The following is a 26,582-nucleotide window of genomic DNA, read 5'->3' as shown; positions in this document are numbered from 1 at the left end:
ATAAGTATCCACAATCACATCAACCTATGAAGATCAAACATGTCAAGAATGGACATGAGGGTCAGAGTGAGCCTTTGCAACAACTAAAGAAGGATCTTGTCCATCAAAGAGAAGATGTACATCATCAATGATGTCCTCTAAATCCACTATGTATGACTCCACAAACAAACTAGAAATATCTACTGTGTAGTAATTGACTGATGTTGGAGTTGGAAGACTAGGTGTACCCTATTTTTCTTGATCTATCACTATGGCAATATGTGTGTGTGTGGTATGCTGATGTCATGACCTCTCACTACAACTATTGATAGAATCCCACATGTTTGAATCTATTGAAGCACTATCATTGGTGTCACTATCAGTTTCCACAATGTATGATGTGCGAAGAGGATTAGAGGATAAGCTTGGTGAACTTTCCTCAAAGTGTACATCCTTCTCCACAAAGATCTAATGTGTCTTAAGATCCATAAGTCTGTATGCCTTCACATTTTCCTCATATTTGATGAAAGTACGAGGCCTCGGTGATGGTGTCTTGCATCCCCTAGAAGATATGTTTTCCCATGCAGGACAACCCAAGACTCTAAAGTGTGTCACAATAGGTTTTCTACCACACCATGCCTCAAAATGAGTTTTTCCATGTAAGGTAGGATGAGGAGACTTGTTATGTATGTGATTGGTGCTGCTAATTGCTTCGACTTCAAGTGATGGATCTAGAGACTTGGCTTGTATCATGCAACTTGCCATGGAATTAAGAGTTTAGATCCTCAATGCTGCAACATTTGTCTTATGTGGACTAAATGCTGGTGGATTCTGAAGATCAATTCCCTCAAGTTTACAAAATTCTTTAAGTATTCTATTCACATATTTGCTTTCATTGTCCATTCAAAGAGCTTTGATGGCTTTCCTTGATTTATGTTCAACATGAATCTTGAAGGCTAGAAATTTATCCAACACTTCATTCTTTTTATGAAGAAAGTAGACCCAAGTGTACCTTGAAAAGTCATCAATGAAAGTAAGTATGTAGCAACCCTGGCTGATTGATATCACTACAAAAGGACCTGCTAGTACCATGTGAAGCAACTGAAGAACAACTGGTGCTCTTAAAGAATTCCCTTTATGTAACTTCTCCTCTAGATGCATATCCACTAAACCTATTGAACATTCACCTATGGAAAAGTTGATTGTAGGTAGATCTTTGACCATTTTGTTTGAGCAAAGTTGCTAAAGATAGTAGAAGGCTAGATGTCCATACTGCTCATGCCATAATTTGATGTGTGAATTGGATTGAGTCAACAAGGCTTGTAAAGGAGACTTGGACACAAAGTGAGAGAAATAAAACAAACTTATGTCATGATTGACATTCCCCACTACAACCACTAAATCATCTTTTAGATTGTGCACTTTTACTGAGTTAGCAAGGAACTCAACTTTATGACCATCTCCAAGGTGAGTGATTTGGTAAATTGAAAGGAGATTAGAACTTAGGTTTGGAATGTAGAGAACATCTTTGAACTCTCTATTTTATGTCTCCACATTTCCTTTCCCTTCAACTTCCATTTTTGTATCATCTCCCACAAAGATGTGTGGTACCTTAGACTGCTTCAATGAAGAAAAATTCCCTTTTGAAAAACCCATATGATATGAGGCACCTGAGTCAAGAATCCAGTCTATTGAAGAACTCAAATTTTCCATGAGTGCTTGCTCTTTTCCCTTTGAATCAAAAGAAGATCGTTTCTACTTGTAAGCATTAGGCAATGGAACATTATGTTTCTTCTTGATAGAGGCCAACTCATCAATCTTTTTATGATAACACTCATGTTCTTCACGACCCAATTTCTTGCAATAAGCACAATTTTTCTGGTCCTTATTATTGTCCCCCTTCTTATTTGAATTTGAAGACTTTCCTTTTTGATTTGATTGTGGTGTTGTCTTTTTTGCATCCTCTGATTTGTTGGTCTTCTATTTCTTATTCTTGCCCTTTCCTTTATTTGAAGATTGATTAGTTGAATGTTGAGAACCCTTATTGTTGGCCACCAAAGCCTTAGACTTAGGTGAATTGAGAATCCCTATTGATTTTAACTTCTTTTTTTCTTTATCCAATAGATCATCATAATCATCAAAAGGGACTTTCTGATAGGTAGACCCTAATGTAGTCTTTGAGGTTTTGTAAGTAGAAACAAATGTCTACTTAGATGGCAGCTTATTATGAATGAGATAGATCAATCTGTCATCTTTAATAGGACTCCCAAAATCATTAAGCTTCATCCTTAGTTTATTCACCTTAATGATGAAATCCTATATGGAATCAAATGACTTAGGATCTAAGGAGACAAGCTCACCTTCAATTTTGAAAACATCCTCTTCAGATACTTTACCATATAGGCTCTGGAGGGTATCCCAAGCTTCCTTGGATGTACGAGACTTCTAAATCTAATACATGATCTTTTCATCAATCCCCAAACAAATATCACCTAGGGCTTTCCAATCCATTGCTAATTAGTGATTTCACTAGTAGATACTTGATCACCTATTGGTTTAGGAAGGGTACCATCTACATATTGAGAAACTCCTTTATGCATTAAGTGACACCACATTTTAATGGACCATGTAGAATAGCTATGTGGAGTTAATTTTGGAAACATAAAATTTTCCATGAAGTAGAAAATGAAAGAAAACTATAGAACAAGAGGAACACAACACCAAGAACACATCCCCTTTTCACTAAATCAAGAAACCCCCCTTAAAAAGATGCTTTGGCACTTTATATGTAGTGCAATTACAATAGCCACTTGCCAATTTTGGCCTTAGTGGACTTCTAATTTTACCTTTTACAACCTCCTTATGGAGTTCAAAACTAGAACATTACAATGTATCTCAAATATACAACAATTCTGAAGATACATCAAAGTATTACAATACAGAAAAGGACCTAATTCCAAAAATGACAATTTTGACCACACAACCCTATAATCTATTTGCAGATCTTGGAAGTAGACAAAAAATAATGCACTTTCAAAAAAAATAGAACCTATTTTCATGTCTAGATGAGCCCATAATGAGCATTTGTAGTTGCAAAATACAAGATTGGATAGGTATAGTCACCAAAAGATAAAATTTATGACAAAATCATGTAGAAAAACTAGAAAAGAGCTACTCCACTAAAATGTTTAGGAAATTCTACCCAATTTCAAAAAAAATCACACCTCATTTGGAGTTTGGATGACTGAGATATGGCCTCCCATAGTCAGACTACAAAATCAAAAGTCAATCTGGAGATGGGTTGCATCAGCAAAAGATGGTGTTAGATTTGGTAGTCATATGACCATCACAATAGTTCTATTTTACCCCTAGATGATGATCACATAACTATCAAATTTATGCCAGTAGATTGACGATGTCATTGACTCCAAGCCCTCTGATGATGTTAGCATAACATCATGATGACATCACTTCATATATAATTATATGGAATTAACTAATGTGTTTATTTAACTATGCAGGTATGAATCTGCGTTGGCATATGGATTTGACAAGTAGATCACTGATTGGGCATGGGAGGTGATGTGGCAGTCTATGTGGCAGAAAGGCCACATGTCAAGTTAGTATTGGGCTACATGTCCTTCAATCATGTCACTCTGAGCTAAGCACTGCATGGTTCAATGTGATTTTTTTTCAAAAGGGTGGGTCTACATGGACCATGTGTGATGTGGTAGATCTCTATTTTTCCATGTGTCTTTATGGCAACAGTGCTCATGCAGAACTTCCATTGCTGAAGATTTACTTTCACAGGGGTGGGAAGGTTTTATCAGTGGTTGGGGCTTTGTTTTAATCCCACATTCATGGGGTTAGGAATCCTATGCTATTTAAAAGCACCAATCCACACTCTAAAATTCAAATAGCCATTGGTGAAGGATGTTGGCCGCTTCATTGATGCATTTGGTGGTTGGGTGCTAGAATTATATATGCCAAAATTTGTGGCCGCGGTCAGTGCTGGTGGAGTTTGTAATAAAGGTGCCACTGAATTTAGATTGCTAGCCACCAATAAATAGATAATGTGCCCACCAAATAATAAATATGCCTATGATTAATCATAATATTCTTCCCAAATTGCAGGGCCGAGGTGTGACTACCTAGTTCTGAAATTTATTTTTTCTTTGCTAGCCCAAGTGGGCAAAAAAAAATTGAAAATAGAAATTCGAAAAAGAAAAGAATTATTAGAACCATTTAAAAATAAAAAAAAATCAAAAAATAAACATACCCAGTTCGCAAATCGGTGCCTTCGGGTGCCGGTTTACAAAAACAATTTTGCCTCATGATCAACTTTAGCCCAGCATAGGTAAATTTATAGTCAATCTTCACCGAATTGACATTTTGGATGTAATAGAGAGGTTTTATTTGGCTCTATATGCTCCTAATTTCTACAAATTCTCTAGATTTAGGTCAAGGTGCTAAAGCATGAATGGTCTTGAATGGCTATGTGAAGAGAATCTCCCCAAGCTCCTATACCATGTAAAAATTTGTCTTATGGCAGAATTCACCCAAGACCAAGGAACTCAAACACAAATACAATAGTAGAACAAAGAGAGTATGATCAAAATGATGATATATTCATTCAATATTTCATATGAAAGTACACTAGGGTGGTCTATATATAAAGGCCTTTGGGGAGCTTCTAAAATACATAGAAGTCAGCAACATGATAAGCGATACAACCAGGCACATGTCCACCAAATATGGGTTATCCTCCATTAAGCATGGGAGTAAGTGTGATGATGAGAGGATAAGCCTAAAATGGTGTAGCATGAAAATTATTGTTGTAGACAACATGTGCTAAAATGGGAGTGCAAATAACTATGTTGTGTACATGACAACTCAGTGAATGATGCAAACTCTAGTGTTCTAGACACCATATGCTGAATTAGAGTTGTGTACTTCTATGTTGTCAACATGAGAACTCATGAGAGTACAAAAACTCCTAAGTGTCTCACCTAAATAAATAATAAAATAATGCATTAACCTAAGTAAACTTAAGTAAAGTGTAAATAGTAAATACTTATTTACACCAAAAAAAAATTTAGCTTTTATGATAATCAATATTTATGGGCCAACAAAAACTCATGAAAAATGTAGATTATGGTCAGTTTTAGCTCAACTTATGCAAGATCATGCTCATAAAAATATTATCCTCAGAGGGGATTTCAATGCAATTGTGTCAAATGATGAGAAATGGGGAGAAATTTTCCCTCCCTTAAGGTTCATGGATGACTTTTGGAATTTTATCCATGATAGTAGTCTGATTGACATCATCATAAAAAATGGCAAGTTTACTTGGACTAACTGGAGAGCTAGCTTCTTACAAATAGCTGAGAGGTTGAATAGGTGTTTAGTCTCTCAAAGTTGGAAGTTGCTAAATCTCATAGCTAATCGAGAGGTTATGCCTTTTATAGAGTCAGATCATTACCTAATACTACTTAATATTTCAGTGGGCCCTCAAGTTACTAAGAGGAAAGCATCATTCAAATTTTAGAACATGTGGTTTAGACACCCCCATTTTTTTCCAATTCTCAAATAGTGGTGGATTAGTGCACCATTTGAAGAAGGTACTAGAATGTTTCAGTTCAATAGAATAAACAATACCTCAAAGCTAAAATAAAGATCTGGAACAAACATGTTTTCAAGAACATTTTCTCATAGAAAGAGAAGGTCTCTATAGAACTAGAGCAGATCCACTATTATATCATTTAGAATGGTCTAGATTCAGAAGTATTTGTTAAGAAAGATATTTTACAAACTCAATGGGAAGAACTTTGTGGTCGAGAGAAGGAATTTTAGAGACAAAAGTCCAGATAATTGTGGCTTCAATAAGGGGACAAAAATACTAAGTTCTTTCATATGTCAGTCAAACAAAGGAATGCAAATTATATTGTTTTTCAAATTTTGAATGCATTTTTAGGTAATTTGTTAATGAATGCCACAGACATCCAATAAGAGGGAGTTAGATTCTTCTCAAACCTATTAGCTCTACCCCAAGATCCATTTCCTTCTCCTACATTGGGAGAAGAACTACTATTAGTTATACCACCATTGGTTTCACCTCAAGATAATGTTGGTTTATTGAAGCCTTTCCCACTTCTAGAGATTAGAGAAGTTGTATTCTCAATACCACCAGATAAAGCCCCTAGATCGAATGGATAAACTGCTATTTTTCTTCATAAATGTTTGGATGTTATTACCTATGCCCTACTTTTAGCATTGGCAGAATCCATAAAATATAGAGCTCTATTGAAAAACTTTAATATACTAATATAGCCTTAATACCAAAGTCTTTGTCATTGAAAACCTTTTTAGATTTTACGCTGATATTTCTTTGCAATTCTATATACAAATTTTTTACAAAAGTCATTTATATGAGGCCACAAAATTAGTTACCTAAGATTATTTCTATAGAAAAAGGAGGTTTTGTGATAGGGAAAGAGACAATGGAAGGTGCATTAGTGGCACATGAAGTGTTACACTCCATTAACACAAATCAAATTCCTTCTTTTGTTGTCAAACTAGACATGATGAAAGCTTATGATAAGTTGAATTGGAATTTTGTGATGAAAGTGGTCCAGAAATTTGGCTTTTTAGAAAAATGGTGTAAATGGATCAAGGCATGTATATCAAGGGCTTCTATCTTAGTTATAATTAATGGGGTTCCTTTGGACTTCTTTTCATTAACCTAGGGGATTAGACAAGGAAATCTCATTTCCCCCTCTCTTTTTATCATCATGGCTTAGGCATTTAGTAAGATTGTTTTCTTGAGACATGGTCAAGGTCTTTGGAGGGGGATTTCATTGCCAAGTACTTCTATTGTTGTTATTCACACACTATTTGTGAATGATACATTACTTTTTGGTCATGCAGTAGTGCAAGAAGCAAAAACAATCAAGAAAGTGTTAGTTTTATATACTATGGTCTCTGCAAAAAGAATTAGTGCCCCCAAATCCAAAGTTTATACATTTTTTACAAATGCACTCACTGTGTCTAAAATTGCGAAGATCTTGGGGTTCTAGCAAGAGCTTCTCCCTTCACTGTATCTAAGGATTCCTTTCTTTATAAGATCTAATAAGGTAGGCTACTGGAAATCAGTTGTGGATAGGATTAAAAATAGAATTTCTCCCTCAAAGGTAAGGTGGCTTTCTCTTTCTAGTAGGATTCTTCTAATCATATTAGTATTACTACCATCCAAAATTATTTTATTTTAGTTCTTCATGCCCCACCAAGTGTGATTAAACAGGTTAAACATATCATCTTGAGCTTTTTATGGTGCAACAATATAATAGGTCAAAGAAAAATTCCATTAATATCCATGTAGGAGATGGTAATAGACAAACAAAGAAGGGGTGTAGGCCTTCATGACATAGAACATCGTAAGAAAGCATACGGGGAGAAATTTGTTTGGCAAATGATGAAGAATCCAAACAACACATGGTGTAAGCTTATGTAGTATTAAGGTCTATTACTATGTGGATCATGTGGACTCCCATTCATATTTAGTGGTTTGGAAAAATCCTTCTCTACATATGCAATCTATTAAAAGAAGTAGTAAATATTAGAAAAGTTTTCTTTTAGCCTTTTGGGGACTACTTGTTTTGGGCCCCATCTCATGATGGTAACTACTCGATTAAGGCAAGAACCTGGGTAGTTGGTAATGTGGAAATTTCTAAAACTAAAAGTTGACCATATTCATTATGTTGGAATAATTGTATGCTACCAAAAGCTAGTTGTTTTTCATGGCTCACCCTTAAAAGGAGACCTTTAACTAGCAATAAGCTGGAAAAGTTCAATATTACACAAAGATTTAAATGTTTACTTTGTTAGGAAGATTTTGAGGATGCAGATCATATTTTTTTGCAACGTGAATTTCTACAAGAATGTTGAAAATTAGTGCTTAAGAAATTAAACTATGCTATGCCACTTCCCAATTTACTACATGAATTATTTGAATCCTGGCCAATAGTTTAAGCCAATTCCCTTCTTGCTCCAATATGGAAGTGCTCACCATCCTTGATTGTTTGGGAATTATGGTGGGAATGAAATAAGTGTATCTTTAGACAATCCCCATTATCAGTAGAGAATGCGATACTTACTATAGAAAAGTCAATATCTGAAGTGGTCTCTACTAACATCAAGTCGAGATCATCACAGGTTCAATTTAGATCATGGGATGATGCAATGCTCAAGGAATGGAGGTATATAACCTCACCATCCTTTTTAAATATGAACAACTCCTCTAAGAAAGTGGACAAGAATAAGGTCAAGTGGCTTCCTCTAGATCATGGTGTTATCAAAATTAATTTTGATGGGGCTTCTTGGGGGAATCCAGGTAAGTTGGGAATTGGGGTGTGTTTGAGAAATGAATTTGGGCATCCAATTGCTATGAAATCTTATGATATTCTTCCTGGGAAAAACAATATTGCTAAAGCATTAGCTTTACTTCAAGGGTTAGTTTTTTCCAAATCATTAGGATTTGAATGCATCCATGTGGAAGGTGGCTCATTTATAGTGATACAAGCATGCATTAACATAAAGTTATCAAATAGGAGTTTGGGATATATTTTTAATTAGATCTGGTGACTTTTGGATGAATTTAAAAGTTGTGTCATTTCCCATACCTATCAGGAAGGTAATCATGTGGTTGATTACCTCTCAAATATGAGATGTGATTCAATAAACATTGAACTTCTCACAGTGGCATATTGTAATAGTATTAATGGGAAATTAAATGGCATAATTAGAAGAGAAAATTACTCCCCTTAAGTGTGATTGTGAGATTGGTTGTTGTACCAAGCATCATCAAATGCTAGCTTCTATCAGGAGTCTTTCCAAGTTATGCTTTGTAGAATGTTTGTTCAGGGCTATATGTTCTTGTTTTGAGAATTATAAATCAATGTAATTATTGTAATGGGGCTAAGATGCAAGGTTTTCATCCTAGTTCTTTCGCTGTGGAGCCTTTGTACTAGGTATTATTATTTTATATATAATTATAGTAGCCTCAACTACTTTTTCCTTTAAAATAGAAAAACATTCTTGTCCTTGGGTCTAGGAACTAATTCCCATGTGTCATTCTTTAGAATCTAATCTAATTCTTCCTTCATTACTTGAATCCAATAATCATTTTTATATGAAGGAAGAATTAGATTAGATTAGATTGTGAATAATGACACATGGGAATTATCTTCATAATGTTATCAAATTTTATATGAAAAAAGCTCCTATGTCATAACCAACTATTATCCACTTTAGCAACCAAACATGTCATCTCAATGCGATTCAACTAAAATAAATTACCTCTACATCTTGTACCTATTCCAATCATCTTGCAATATTTACTTTTGACAATGTAGGTCTTTTTTATGAATTACAAATGATAACCTTTATCTAAAAATTCTCCAACACTCAACAAGTTATGCTTTAAACCATTAATAAAGTAAAAATAATCAGTGTTAGCCTTTCCATCAAGTTTAATAGATCCTATCCCTATAATGTGATAGGCTACATTTTTTCCAAATCTAACAATACCTCCATCATGATTCCTAATTTTAATAAATTTATTCATATCACTAGTGATATGATGCAAAAATCCAATGTGTATTATCTAATTATATTTCTTTTCAACTTGAGAAACTCTAGATTTCTCCTCTCTAATTTCTATGTCAATGTCATCTTCTTTAATGGATACAAACCCTAGCTCATCACCACCTTCAATTTGAAATCTTTCATTAGATTCCTCATCTTCATTTTCATACAAATAGTTTCCTCTCTAGTCATCTAGGCTTAAACTTTATTTTATACCTTTTTCTCTCTTTTAGAACATTTAGATGAATAATAAAACAATTCATTAAAAGTCTAACATTTAAAGATATTATTATCATTTGGTTCTCTTCTTACAAGCAAGGCTATATCTTCTTCAATCTTCCTATCTTCATTAGATATGGTTCTACTACTGCTAGCAAAATCTCCATGGGTTCTTGTACTTCTTGATAAATATGGATGAACACTTAAGGCACTAAAAGTTATTTCCACTCTTGTTAATTCTCTAGACTATCTCATACTAGCTTCTATTGCTTCCAATCTTCCAAGAAAAGTTTCCCTAGTGAAATTTTCTATACACGGTATCAAAAGTTCAATCATCTGTGCTACTTTCTTGAATGGTGGTGTCAAATTTTTCAAGATCTTCCACATAGTTTCATCTTCTTCCTTAGATCTAGCATAAGACTTGATGCCTATAACAATATCAGATATCCTACCAACATAGCTTCTTACAGATTCATCTTCCATCATTTTAGCATCTTGAAATAACATATCCAATTCTATAATCTTATCCCTTTTGTATGTGTATCACCTTCAAAAGAAGATTCTAGATATTTCCACATTTTATGAGATGCACCTAGAGGGTTTATCTAATTGTATTCATTCTCAAGAAGAGCTCATAGTAAGGCTTCTCTAGCTCTCATATTGCAAATGAAAAAATCTATTTCTACTTCACTACATTCTTCAAGCATTTCTTCTTTCACAATATCCTTGTCATTCTTTGTTAAAAGCCAATAACCTAGACTAAAACACATGAGGTTTCATCATCTCTTTCTAGTTTTCATAGCTAATTCCATCAAACTTGGGACTATCCTTTCTAAAGTGAATCACCGTTGATCTCCCAAATCTATTAAGTTCTTCCTTCAAGGACCTGAAGCTTTGATACCAAATGTTAGAATATATAGTCCACCAATATAAATAAGATGGGGGGGGGGGGGGGGGGGGGGGGGGTGGTAAATAAGTTATCCAAATATTATCACAATTATCAACATTATCCAATGTTGACCATATGAGAAATATAATTAGAAAACACAACAAGATACTCATGCAAAATAACACTAGATATGTTAACTAGGGAAAACCTCGATGGGGATGGTACCCACAAGATGACATACTAATATAAATATTCCTTGGTAGAGGATGAACCCTATTAGGAGCCCATGAAAACATTCAGTACATATCAGTCCCTATTAGGAGACTTTGAATCCCTGTTAGGGGTTGTAGAAGGCAGATGGATCCACTGTCCAAATAGCTTCAAGGGAAAGACCAATGAACCCACTGTCCAAATAGTTTTTATATTATTCCTTTTAGAATAATAGATTTTAACTATACTTCTCCTTCCTCTTTCTTTGTCATGCCAATTGGACTTCTTCTCCTTATGATCTTGATACCATATCACAAAATTTTCATCCAATAATCCCTTGGATTGCATACTCACATTTACCAATTATTGTTCTCTTATTTTCACTTCCTTGAACACTTCACATACCACATTCACTTTTATAATCAAGTACTCAAAACAATTCCTTGAGTTAGCCTTGAGGCTTTCCTAATTAATTATAATAGGACCACAATAAGATAACTAATTATTTTGCAACCACATGGCACTATCGACTCATAGTGTATACAAATGCTGAAAAGTGTGACCTAAGGACTCGCACACTCACTGATGTCATCATCATACTTTCCTCTACCACTATATAACTTTGCATACCATTTTATATCTCTGTTAAGAGATAAAATATAATCATCAAAAATTGCCTCTTAGGTGCTTTGTTTCTACACTACTCTTTGTGAATCGTCCATATCTCCCATATATCTTTGAATTAGGTTATACTTACTCAACCTCATCATCGAGAAATAGTATGGAGCATGTCCTTAACTTCATGTCACCTGATCACAAAAACTTTGTCCATATTACCATGATCTTTGTTTGCTATTTTGCCAATCTCCATAGAATTATTGCTATGTTGACATAAATGACAAACATAGTCATGAATGTAACATGTAAGTACTACAACATGCTCTCCAATACTTAGGATACTCGTCCAAAGGAATACCTTCAGCATTCATGCTACAAGAAAGTCTAGTCTCTTAGTTCATTTCAAGCTAAACCTTTTATGCTTGATGAAGATATTATCATACCATATTGGGACAAGTCCACATTGACTAAAGAAAAGATATTTTTTTTGAGTGAATTGTTTGAACATAAGGAAAAATCTACTCAATTGAGAAGAGAGCATGAACAGAATCAAGCACAAAACTAGGAGTTATATGATATAAAATATATATTTGTTGATTCTTTTATTATTGAAATTTTGGATGACAATGCTCCTATTGTTAAGTAATTGATTAAAATTGTAGAGAAAATAAATGACCATAATGTAGATGCTAATGAAAAATTGATGCAATGGTTAGAGAAAAAATTTGAAAAGAAAGTAATGGAAAAGGTTGTAGTTGAAATCTTTGTAAGATAGGTTGAGTTATCTAAACTTGTGATCAATTTGGAGCAAGTTTCAAATGACGTAAATATTATATTTAGAAAATTGTGCGATAACTCTACATATACATAGGATATTAGAGAAAGGATTGATCAACTAAATGTTAAATTATAGTATAGTGTAAATACATTGAATTTAGATATAATTTTTAGTGTTATACATTTATCTGAGATCAATTCTAAAAAGGAAAGGCTTACATAACTTATTACTAAATATAGTAGAATAAGAGAAAATTTGATCTCAATACAAGCCTTTCTCTTCTTGAGGTCATGCAGTTGCATTTGAAGAATGCAAAGGAATTAGTCCACATTGATCTATATTTGTTATTTTTTGATAGTATGGTGTATCTTACTGTAAAATTGGAACTAAAGATTCAATCTATTGAATCTATTTGGACTAATTGGAACAATACTTTGACTAATATTTTCCAAATAGAAAAACCATTTTTGGATAAGTTTGGTTTGACATCCCCTCCCTAGAAGAGATAAGTGCCAATAAAAAATGGGAATAATGAGAAGAGAAGAATTTTTAAGTTATGAGCATGTGTATACTACATACAGAGTCACAACATGTATACTGTAAACCAAGTGAAGGGGTATGTATTATATTCTCAGGGGGGTATTTTTATTTATATTTTTTATTGAATAGTTTTGAAAGTTCACGAGGAAGTATTTTTGCAACTAATGTAAAAAGGGGATATTATTGATCCCTAAGAAATTTTTTGTATTGGAACCAACACTTATTCATTCACAAGGAAGGATTATTCGGTTAGCATTGCGACTAAGTCATCCTATATAGGTCAAGCCAAGTAATGAAGTTTTGTACATATTCTAGGTAATGTACTAGGTAGCAGTTACTAACAAATACTCCAATGACTATCAAGATAGTAAGAGATATTAGTTGAAGTTTTATAGAGGTTGATTTATTCAGTTCATGCCGAGCATTGTTAAGGCTGAGGAACAACATGAAGAAATAATTTATGTTGAGAACTAGTGTGATTTAACTACCAAGTAACATAGTTCACATTTTGTTTGGAATGGCACTGAATCTTATGTTAACCATTTTGATCAAGCTAGAAGTGTGTTTTGAAGATCAAGGAGGTGATTACGAATTATGTAATCAAAGGAAGATCATTAATGCCTAGGAAAGGAAATCCACCAATCAAAAAAATTCAAGGCCTAAACGATAATACAGTTGATTCTAGATCACTGATTTGGATCTAGAAGGCTCACCCAATAATCTATTTGAGGGTCTATGACCTAATTTTATATGATGATATCTATGCACGTAAATAGGTGAAGATAAAATTTTTGGAGGTGAATTAGAGTATTGAGGCCAAGTAGTATAGTGAAGATTTTTGAGCATTGAAAAGGGATATCTATCATAGTCAAGTGATATTATATTGTATAGATGGGATATGCTATCAACCATAAAAGTACTAGAGAAAGAATTAGGTATTAAACATTCTAATAGGTGTTTTTGGGTTTAAATATCTTAACAGAGTAGCTTTAACAAGCTTATTTAAATATCCTAAATGAGTACTTACCCCATTGTGATGTAAAAATCCTTTAACTAAGGTAGAACATAGTAGTTATTTTATCCTTTAATAGGGAAGACCTCTCACATGATAGATCATATGAAGTGATCAAATCATTATAGCCTTAAAAAGAACAATTTTATTGTTTAAGTAGTGAAGATTTTGTTGGGGTTATCACCACTATAGTTTTACCTTCATCTTCGGGGGTTCCTAAATTACCAAGTCTATGTATTAATGTGTTATATGCTTATGAGTTTTCATTTATGTAGTTAGAAGATAGATCTAATCTTATGTTGATGTGAATGGTTTCATTGATATGAGATGGATGTTTAAATAAGGGGTTTTATATGGTGATATCAAATATGTTTCATCTTGAAGTGAAAGAAGTTTAATAGATCCTAATTCACCCATCCCCTCTTAATATCACACTTTTCCTATTAGATTGCCAACAATAACTCAATAATCACTAATCATTTAATTTGTAAATGAAATTAGCATTACTAATTTAACATTCATAATTAAAACATATAACCTCATAAAACATAACACATAACACATATATTTGGTATAGAAGAAACCCTTGGTTAGAAGTAAAACAATGGTGGGGATGGTACCCAAAAATCCATGACTACTACAATAAGAGGTTTCCTTATTAGGGCTACTATGTTAGTCACTTTTGATGAATTACTTACTTAGTAGTATATAATATGACCCATTTAGATCTAACATTTTCATGGATTTTACAACACTCTTCAAGTGTGTTCACTATTAAGAGTTTACATATAAGACTCTTAAGTTCACCTTTTAAAGGATTTAGGAAGGTACTACAATGGTTAAACAATAGAATTAATGATCTTTACAATAGAAACTTACTTTCTTGATTAGATCTCTCTTTTGCACTATAACTATTACCTTGTTGTGATAGACCTACAATTGACTCCAAGTTTATCTTTGTCTCTGATCTCTCTAACCTCTATACTTGACCTTGATATCTTCCTTTCTTCTATACTTTCTTCAACAAACTTATCCAGCAAAACTCTAACCATCAACAATTTAAAAAATGTTCTTAACTTCTCTTTTCTAGTTGTCTTTTTTTGTTTCACAGCTTGACCTAATTAGGGTTTCAATTTTTTTTTGGAATCATTCTTTGATCTTAATCAATGGTACTAAAATAATTCATCATTTACCTTCCTTTACATCTTTTTTTCATTGGACCTACCACCATGTAATAAAAAACAATCAATTCACAATTTTCAATAAATTCTTTTCAAATATTTACCTTGATTGGTAGAATCATGTTGCATAAAATATGTTCCAATTCAAACTCTAATATCATCTCTATGTCTCTTAGTAAACATACAATTCTTCCTTACCGATACTTGATAAATATTTTCTCATCATCCTCTATATAGCTCAGTAAACTCTATGCTCAATGTACACTAAGATCTCTTTATCTTGGTGTAAATATAATTATTAGGTGAATACTTGATCTTGGGTATACTTAATAATATTCACTTATCTCCTCCTTCATAGCCTAGGAAATATGATAGCTCATATGTTATACAAATTTTGACACTAATGGGTAATATTATTCTTTGTAGAAATAACATGACCTTCTTGTAGTTGTTTAGGAGTCACATAGGAATAAGAAGATATTAAGGGAAATGAACGAAAAATTCATAACTCTAATCACATAAATAGAAAATTCAAATATATTGATTAGTTTAGACCCATAGTAATGTGTCTAGTAGGATTATCACTAAACTTATTTTGAAGAGAATAAGTGATATTTCAAAATTCTAGTTTCTAATGAGCAAGGATGTTTTGTTATGGATACATAAATTATTGATGGGATAGTGATTACACAAGAAACCATCCAATATATGGATATATATGAAGAAAAGGTAATACTTACCAAATTGCACATGGAAAAAAATTATGATAGAGTTAAATGAGTCTTCTTAAAAAAAAAGAATTTGGATTTTTGGATTTTGTAGTGATTGGGTAGATTGGGTCATGAATTTTTTTTCTTCCACCTATTTTTTAGTCATGGTCAATGAAGATCCTTCAATATTATTTTAGACTTCTAGGTGTCTTCATCAAGTGTATCACGTCTCTCTATATTTGTGCATAATCATGGCCAAGAGGCTTGGATGATTCATTAAAGATAGGATAAGTCAAGGTTTGAATCAAGGATGGAGTTGGGGATATAATCCATCTCCTTAATCGCACCTCTCTATTTTTTTATGACACTTCCCTTATGGGAAAATCTAGAACCAATGAACTTGTTTACTTATAAAGAGCCTTGGACACTTATTTAGATACATCAAAGAAAAAATATTAATGAGTTAAAGTCTTCAATTTTTTCTCTTCAATACTCCTAGGGTCTATATTTTAGGTTGGGCCTCTGCCTCTAGTGTATCTAGGGATCCCTCAAGATATAAGATCAATTATGAGAGATTTAGAAGGGGATTTTATATTAGAATAAGGTTAGGCATTGGACATGTAGATGAGTTTGATCTATTGAGATATTGATTCTTTTAAGGTTGATTTTTAGGCTCTCTCCATCTATAAATCTTTTTGCAAGTTTTCCCATCTAGCTTTGGGAGGAATTTTGATGTTCTCTGATACCACTTTTTTTGTTATGAAAATTTCTATCTTATAAATAGATTTACTTCATATGGTATTTATTCTAAAAGATAAATAAAGAAGGAGGTTTGGGTCTTAGGTCCACAAGTATTAGTAGAAATGATCCAGTTGTGAAGTTATACTAGAGATGGTGTAAACATTTGGATCAAGATTGGGAAAAACTTTTCATAGAGAACTATATTAGGGGAGTTAATATTGTATATGTTCCCTAATAGAATTTTGTGGGGAAGAATTCTGTGATTTTTGACACTCTTAAAAGAGGGGAAAATCTCATCAAAGAAAATGTATTTTGGATATACTATAGACATTTAGAGGCTCATTTCTATCATGATTCATATGATGACCATTCCTTGATCACTTTTCAATTTCTTTATCTCCATTAATTATGAAAGTATTTGAGTAAGCATATTTTCAACAAGGTGGTAGACTATAAAATAATCTGGCTTAGTCTAAAATTGTAAGTCACTTCCTGGAAAGACCCTAAGGTATGGCTTTCTATGGGCTCTAAGGATAATCATTGAGATTCTATTGATATTTTAGCTTTTAGACTCTTGATTGCATAGATGTTCTGACTTAGAGTCTAGATATAAAGGGAGGTAGGTTTGCAAAAGTTTTTCATAGCATTAGTGCAATAGTTTTCTTTAGCTAGTGGTTCATAATAGATCCCTCACAAGGGATAATATGAGGAAGAGAGGCTTTCAAAGCTTGTTAATTTTTGTTCTTTTTATAAATACAAAAGAAATAAATTCGTATATCTTCTTCCACTATTATTATTTAAGGGAGACCTAACATCTTTAGTCAAGAGCATATAACCATGCTTGTGTTCATGTTACCTCTTTGGGGGGAGTTTTAGGGAAGCTTGGTTAGCCCCCCTATAAAGATTTATTTTCTCCAAAATTATTATGTTATCAACCCAACTTTTATTATCTAGAATATTTGGTTAGAAATGAATAACTAGATAATCTTTCAAGGTTCTAAAATTTGGATTTTCCTCATGATGAGAAATATTGTGAGCAGACTTGTGATATTGAAATGGTTAGGAACCTTAATAAATTTTATAATGAGTCTATTAATTCTTATAAGAAGGAATATAGATATTATAAATAAAAAATTGTAGATAGAGAAGATATTTTTGTGATCTCGAGTGAGTTTTGAAAATTAATACCAATAGGTCATATATGGGGAATCTTTTGTATGCAAGAATTGATGGAGTTGGTAGGAGCAATGAGTGAAATAATTTGATAGAGGCCCATACTATTTTAAATTGGGTAGAGATAGAATGCTCCTTAGGTTGGAAAAAGGATTTTTTATGAGTCTAATTCAAAAATTATGGTTGATATATTGAATAACCATAAATTGGATTGTGTTTCCTGACAGTTAGCCTTAGTGGCTAATAAAATTATGAATATTTGTGATTCCTTCTAGTCAATGTTTTTTTTTCATATTCCTAGGGAATGAAATAAAGCAGTAAATTTCTTGACTTATTTGACCTTTGCGAGATTAGAGGGATGGGTTATCAATTCCTTAGAGGCTCTTCCTCTATATTATTTGGAGATTTTGGGAAAGTATATTAAAGATGATGATTATTTGTAATCACTCTCTTCCATTGTGTCTTTTCATTTCTTGTTGTATGGGCATTGGTTAAAATATTATAATAGGCCTAAGCCATTTTTCTTTGTAATTGTTGCCTTATCTTGAATAATTTTCTTACCCTTATTTTAATAATAAATTCAAAATGTAAAATATGAATCTTTGAATATAGATGCAAAATTATTGTATAAGTCTAAAATAATGATACAATAATAATATAAAAATGATCAACATGTATAAAAATTGGTATTAAGATATACACATAAAGATTTATATTAATATAAAGTTAACCATGAACCAAATTAAATACAAAAATCTACACTTGTTGATATATTATTAAACTCAAGTGCGCGCACACACACACACACACATTTTATGTATGTTCTATATTGCTCTATGCATCAATTTTTTTATTAAAAAAATATGTTGAGTTTGTTTCATGTATTAAATTTTTTCTATTAAACTAAATGTATTCTTTATCTTAGCATATTGTTTAACTAAAGAATTTGCATGTGTACATAGATTTGTATATCTCTTTTTAGAGAGAGGATACAATAATGTGGCCTCTAATTTTATATTTCAAAATTACCTAGTAATATTAAATTAGTATCAAAATTTTATAAAATTTTATATTGAACTTATATTTCAAAGTCAATATCAATAAATATACAACTTATATTACCATACTTTTGTGAATAATCTTACAAGATCTTAAGAAAATTCAAACTTAAAATTCCATAATGAATTATATTTTATTAACCTAATATGAATTTAGTGATAAATACAATAATATTTGTATCTAAGCATTGAAATTTTCACCTTAATTTACATATTTAAATAAATGTGTTAAAATATTATGATATTTTTAAAAAAGGGCTTATTTGGTTGTTGGAATAGGATGTCACATTAGGAATATATATTATATTTTTTGTTTGGTGCACGAAATCAGAATTGGGAATAGGAATACATATTCCCATTTTTTCCCTAAAATGAGCATATGTCCATTCCAAAATATACCTATTATTGGAATAGTTTTTCCTATTCTCATTTCTACTTTCTCCTATTTTATAATATTTTTTAGATTTTCTTCAAACTGATAATTTGTAAGAAGATATTTTTACCCAATCCATAAACCCAAAAAACCCTCACAAAGAAAATCAACAATCTTGTTTCTCTATTTGGCAGTTGTATCCACATTAGGATTATAATTCTAAATTGTAGCAAAATGTGACATGATAAAATTTCATAATGCCTAAAGGGTCACAAGCCCAAACCATGCCCAGTTGCAAATAGTTTCACATTTTTTTCAAATTGATGGGTGAAGCTCGTTAAACACTATACCCCTTTTGGATCATCTACCTTCCCAATAAGAAAATTTTCCTTACCCTAATGGGTGTTGACTCAGAGAACCAAAATATGGAGGATTCGTCTATTTCCAATCCATCGAGACTAGTACAAAATATACACATGCTTATAGAAGGAGGCAACCCTTCCATGTATTTTTTTTATTTTAAAGTCTAAATCTCTATATAACCCCAACCTTGCGCTTTAATAATCCCAGACCATAAAGTGATAAGAAATATTGAATTGGTTTTAAAAAATAACTTAGAACTACAACATAACTCGTAACTCAGCTTCAATCTTGTTCCCACTATTCTAGATTTCTTCTTGTTCTAATATTTCTCTCTCTAATATTTCTTTTGTTGTGATATTTTGAAGCAATTCCCATTTCCATTTTGTCTAACCAAACAGAGGGATCAATTTCTTATTCTAGAATAACATTTCTCAATTCTCAATTCCTATCCCTACAATTGAACAAACCCTAAAAGAATTTCCATATCTAAAAAATGTATCTCTTGGTAGAGAGGGAGGGTCGAAAAGTTGTGCATGGTGATTTTATGTTTACACAAACATAATGAGTTTAAATTATTTAAAAAATTTATAGTTAGGATATATATTATACATATTAAAAGTGCAAATGGCTTACTACTTGCTTTTACTTTCGATTTTGCTTTTAGTTTTTATGTAGTTTTAATTTAATAAATTTATTATAGTATATATAGTTTTCCATAATAATAATTGTAGTAATAAAGAAATTTTTATTATAATTATATCAAAAATTATTAATTATTAGTATAATTAATTTAAATCTTAATTTTATTTTTATTTATAAATTTAATTATTGACATATTTTTTCTATTACATATATATCATATGTTACTATTATATTATAAATAAGTTATAATATCAAAAAAAAATACTTTTATAATAATAATATTTCTAAAAGAATTATACAATATTAAAAGTGTAAAATATAAAGTAACTTAGTGATACTTAAAAATATTAAACATAAGTAACTCACATTCTCATTAATAAAAAAAAAACTCTTAAAAACAATTATGTTTTTCAATCGACGAAATCTGGTGAATTAATGTTGGAAATGTAGTGAGAAATTAAGATACTAGGTGGTCAAGTTGGGGGGCAGGGGTGGCAAATTAGGATCTATAAAACTTTTATTACTTCAAATATAAACCATATAAACTAGTTTTATCACATACACCTCATTAACCTTATTCATGTATCATCATATATCAACATGTAATATGAAATCTAACATCTAATAACATGAATAATACACATAAGAAATTGATCAATACATGACACAATATTCAGTAATGCGACAACCCTCCAATGTAAAGGTAAATTGTGGTGGTGATAACAACAACAAAATCTTCACTACTGCAGTAGTAGAGTGTGCCTATTAGAACTACAAAGTTTGATCACTTAAGATCATCTACCTTGTGAGGGGTCTTCCCTATTAAGAGCTTACAAGAATGTTAAGTCTACCTTGATTAAAGTATTTAAACTGCACAATTAAGTGATCACTCTATTAAAAGATTTACATATGCTTGTTAGGACCACTCTGTTAAGAGATTAGCCTTGATACACCTGTTAGAATGTAGCAATACCTTGATCCTTTAGTTTCCACTAGAATGCTAATGATAGATCACCTATTTCAAATATATTATCACCTCTTTGTGATTAATTTACAATAACTTCTCTCTGTACTGCTCAGTTTCCTTACTTGACAACTTTCTAATTCACCCTTTACTTTACACATATACAATCCTTCAAATCTCAACAAATTTTTTTTTTGCTAGGAATCACTCTTAAATAATCATAATTGAAGTTTCTAGATCTGAAGAAATGATCTAGATTCATCATTTTTATTGCTTAGTCCTTCCAATTTTCTGATTGGTTGATGTCATTGCATAGGGATAAATGATGCTTAATTACAGGCATAATTATCTCCATGATTAACTCCTCAATCATAAAAACACCTCTCCATCTTGACAAAAAAATTTTACATTAGAATTTGTGCCATTCCGAACATATATAAAAAATTATCTAACTTAACACATATACCCTTTTGATTCTCAATCATGCTTGATCTTCATGTTGTCCCTTAATACATACTATCCTTGGCTTCCTATATTGCTTAGCCTTTATGAAAGTCATCTTATATGTTGCTTCTTGTATGCTTGATAACCACTGTATACTCAATGACTATTGATTTACTTGATAGTCACTACTGCTCATAAATAACTAAATATATATACTTCTTCTTTACATAGCTTGACCTATATAGAGTAGCTCAGTCACAATGATGATTGACCAAGTCTTTCTTCTAAATGACTAAGTGTTTTTCACTAAGTAACAATACTATGATTTTCTTTAGTGTCAACAATCTCCCCCTTTGGCATTAGTAGAAAAAACACTTCATCATGATCAAAACTTAGCATACTAAAATCTTTTAAAATATGTACTCCTCCTAAGGATGTACACCATGCCTATAGATCGGTCTATATAGTCTACTATGACTTTTATTTTCAAAATATTTTGTTAAAACTTCTTATTTTCAAGCATTAGAACATAAATATCCTTATTAATCCATTCCTTCTGAATATAAGTATACATAATAAAATTTAATACATTCTTAGCTCATACTTACTTCTTACTTGATTATACTATTTACCCCTTGTTTTTGTCACTTAGGGCTAGAAATACTATTCAATTAGGGCTCAGTGTGTATATGAAACTCTTTTAAAAATGGATGGTGCAATCTAATTAGTATACCCATTGTGTTTTCCTAATTAATCTTCAAATTTTCAAGGACCTACTTCTCAAACTCTATCTTGGCTACCAAGTTCATGATGTTATCAATAATGGATAAGTGTTTGTTTTGAATAAGATCTTTTGTAGTCTATAGATGCCCATTCATTACTTCCATATGAGGTACTAATTGTGCTTGGATAGAAGTTACCTCATCTCTAATAAGGCATTCTTCCTATAACAATTCTAACTACTTTCCTTTTAGAAATTTGATCTATGTAAAGTATACTAAGCTGAAATTGGGATCCATGTTCAATATTTTGTTGTCCCACTAAAGATCGACATCAATCTTATCCACTCACTCCCTTATTTTCTTATAGTATGAAGGGCTATCATTATAGAATTTGGAAAACAACGTATTTGCATTGATAACTAATTTTTCCAAATCATTAATCAGAGTAGATAGCTCAACCTATTATATATATTGCTATCTCTTTTGATACCTTTTCTAACACTCTATTATCAAATTTTCTTTCAGACCACTACATAAGTTTTTCTTGTGTGTCAATGTCAGTGTCATTCAAATTTTCCACTATCTTAACCAATTATTCAATTATAGGGGTTTTTTCATCTAAATAATTAACAACAATTATATCAAGAAATATGTCATGGATGTCATATAAATTCTATTTTTGTTGAATATGGTCTCTCCCCATTTTAACATTCTTGGCCTTTCTTGCCAACAAATAAGTTAAAATCCTAATTTTCTCTTCATTCAAATTGGATGTGTTCTAGTTAGGAATTAAAATTTTCTCATCCAATGTAATACTATTACCTTTAATTTGTGATGGACACTTAATTTTATTCTTTAATCTTTAACCTTTAGAGTCTGGTGTGCTACTACTTGGAATTGCATGCTGTAGACCTTGTATTTTTATAGCTAGAATCAACTATTGTCTTTCCATCTTTGTCTCCTCACACTTATGTGAAATTTCACATGATTTGTTCTCCTTTCCTTGGGACCTATTTGTACCCAACAAATGTACATACTTATCTTGCATATCCTTGTAATCACTTGTATGGAGTTCACTAGTTGAGCTCACCTTTTTTACCTCCTCTATTTCCTCCTTTGAGGTCATGAGGCACTTGGTTTGTTACCTATAGAAGATGAATATTCTTGATCATTTATGTTCTTTTCTTCCTTCTCACCATCTAGATTTACATAAACATTTTCAACATTAGCATCATTTACTTTTCCTAGCTTAGGCGCATTATTTCATTCATTAGCCAACCTATACTATTTCTCGGCATCATCATATTTTTCTTCACCTTCGATAACATTTTGACTTATTGTAAAGATGGAAATAGTAGGAATAACTAGTGTAGAGTCTACCTGTTGTATGCATACCTATGTGTCTATCTTAGGATAGTATTTTACTTGTACCAACAAAGGATTTGGATTCGGAAATAACTCTTGTGTCGAGTTGAGTTGTGGAGCTTTGTCCTTCTACTCTTTCTCAATCAGCATAGCTCTTGATAGTTTAGATTCTTCATTGGTCATGACCTTCATTGGATTCTCCTCTAGGTCATCTTCTATTGTCATTGTCTCTATTTTCTCTTTATCTTGTTGAACCATGTCATCATTGAAATCTTCTTTATTATCCAGTTTTGTTTGTTCATCTTATTTGTCCTCATCCTTCTCCTCATCTATAGGCATCAATCCATATATTTTCTTCCATATGGTTTTATTTTCTTTCACTAAACCTTCAAATTTTCCTTTTAAAATCATGAAATCTCTAGTCTCAGGAAAGCATTTGTTGCTATAATCTTTCATTGCCTTTTCAATTTGTTTCCTACTCAATTTAGGCATGATACTAGCAAGTGTACCTTCTCTAATTTGTCTTTTAGTTCTTAGTAAAAATTTCTACCTCTCATCAACTTTTGCATATAATATTTTAGGAATTATGTTTCCTAACTCTATTGGGGAACACTTAAAATTAGACATCATGTCTGAAGTAGCTTCATCAACTTTTTTCTTGCAAAAAAATCCAATTTTTCATACTTAATAAAATGAAAACCTAAAAGTCCTACACTTTCCCTAATGTTTTGGCAAATCTCATCAACCATTTGTGGGGGCTTGTGTACTTCAACTCTAAATTGACTTATATCATTTGATTATGTCTTCTCCTCATCATCCTCTTTGTTATTTTCAATTACAATCCTTCTTCTTGGCTTCATAGTAGGCTTTCTTGACTTTTCCTCACCATCATTACTATTCCTCTTTGTCAAAATATTCCCTTGAATAGGTTTAGTAACCTTAGCTACTCCTTTCTTTGGTTTGCTTGAAGTTACAGTGGTGGATGCTCTACTCCTCTTCTTGGTTACTCTTGGTAGTGTAGATGTAGGCTTAGTGGATATCTTTAATCTCTTCTACACTCAGGGCTCAACAATTTATTTTCTTTTAGCCTTATGTGGGTTGAAAACCAATGTTTCTTTTCCTTTTCCTTCTACTTCTTCATCCTCACCTTTTCCTTCAGTTACCTATAAAGGCATCTCCATCTTAGCTCCTTCACCAACTTTTTGATCACATTCCTTCTCTTCTTGTTTATCATTAGAGCATTGATTTTCTCAGTAATCTTCGGTTTTGTTGTTTCATACCTACAAAATGGCTCCACATCATTATCAATTTTATTGACCAATAAAGAGGTAATTTCTATTTTCACTTCATCAATGTTAACCTTATATGTTAGAGGTCTCAACCATGCAACCTTGGGTATATGATGCAAGAGCATCAAATGGTCTGAGGGAAATCCTATATCACCCAAAAAATATTGTTAGTTTCTTTTTTTATGTTTAATTTATTTTTATTTCTAGATTACCATTTGGTCCAAATAGAGATTTGAACTCTCATAATTTCATTATTAGACTTTTGGGTTAGATTTTTTAAGCACCTTGAGATACATATCAATGAACACAATGGGTTACTTTGTAATTGATCCATAATTATGACAAGTTAGAGGGTGTAATTGGAGGGAATATTGTACTTGTAATTTAAAGTACTCTATAAATAGTATCAGGTCAAAAGGATTAACAATTTAAAGTTATTACAATTTTAAGTTATATAGAGACCCCTACGAATGCTTCAAAGTCAAATTTGAGGCACTAAACGACCTTATACAAGCCCAAAAAATGTGAGATAAGAAAAGATGGTCTCTATGGATATAGAGTTCTCACAAGTATTTCTTAAACTATAAATTGTTTGTCAACCAGAGTCCTAGATCCAAAATTATGTCTTGCAAAAGTTGGACTACGATTTCTTAATTCTTCTAATTTTGCACTAACTTTTGATGTGTCATCTAGAACCTTCATCTTTGGTAGTGGAAGTCAAATGGAATATTCTAAAATTTATTCCTAACCCTAAACCTCATTTTGGTTACTTAGGGTCATTTCTTGCATTGTAAATAATTATTTTACGGAGTTTGGGAGAAGGTGTTATGAGAAGGGTTTTTCTCGAGAATTTAATAATATTGTAAGTCCATATGGCATGTAACTGGGTCTATTTTCACTATATTGAATAGAAAAAAATATCATTTCATAAAATAAAATTATCCTTTTCCTATTGTGTTCATTTTTTCTTTGGTTGTTCCCTCATCAGGTGGTATTATAGCAAGAGTTCCTAAGTGTATATAAAGAGCACTGATTGTGAGGTAGTTTGCACTAGGACTATGTGGTTGGGGGTTAGAGCCCTCTAGAGCCAAGTTTAGGCATTACAAGAGGAGACTCATAGAGGAATGAATCTTTTCATAAGGGAAGACATTGAGGAGGAAAATAAAGAAGAAATAAATTTGAGGAAATTTTTTGCACGAAGGAGAAGAAGGATAATTCCTAAAGAAATTAGAGGAGAAGATTTTTAGGTACATTTGCAAGTTGGGAAAAGACCTAAACTTGAGGTCAACATGTTTTTAGGAAATCTAAAAGTGGATGAGGCGATTGACTAGATCAATGAGCTAGAAGAATATACTGAGTATGAGGATATTGAGGACCTTGATAGGGTTAAGTTTACAAAAGCCAAAATAAAGGATGATGCCAAAATATGGTGGAAAGATATTAAGTTAGAGAGGAATAGAAGAGGTAAGGATAAAATCACAAGATGGGATCACATGGTGGACAAACTAAAGAAGCAATTCATTCATGTTGACTAAAAGTTTGATTTGTTCATGAAGATACAATGGTTAAAGAAAGTTGGAAAACATATCTAGGAATACATAGATGAATTTTACCAAATCCTTATTAGGATGGGGCATACCAAAGGAAAAAATGAGAAGGTTGCTTGTAAC

The sequence above is a fragment of the Cupressus sempervirens genome, chromosome 8 (genome assembly GCF_028749045.1).
Source record: "Cupressus sempervirens isolate cs-2001-9-10 chromosome 8, ASM2874904v1, whole genome shotgun sequence".
In the NCBI taxonomy this organism is placed as follows: Eukaryota; Viridiplantae; Streptophyta; class Pinopsida; order Cupressales; family Cupressaceae; genus Cupressus; species Cupressus sempervirens.
This window is presented reverse-complemented; position numbering follows the sequence as displayed.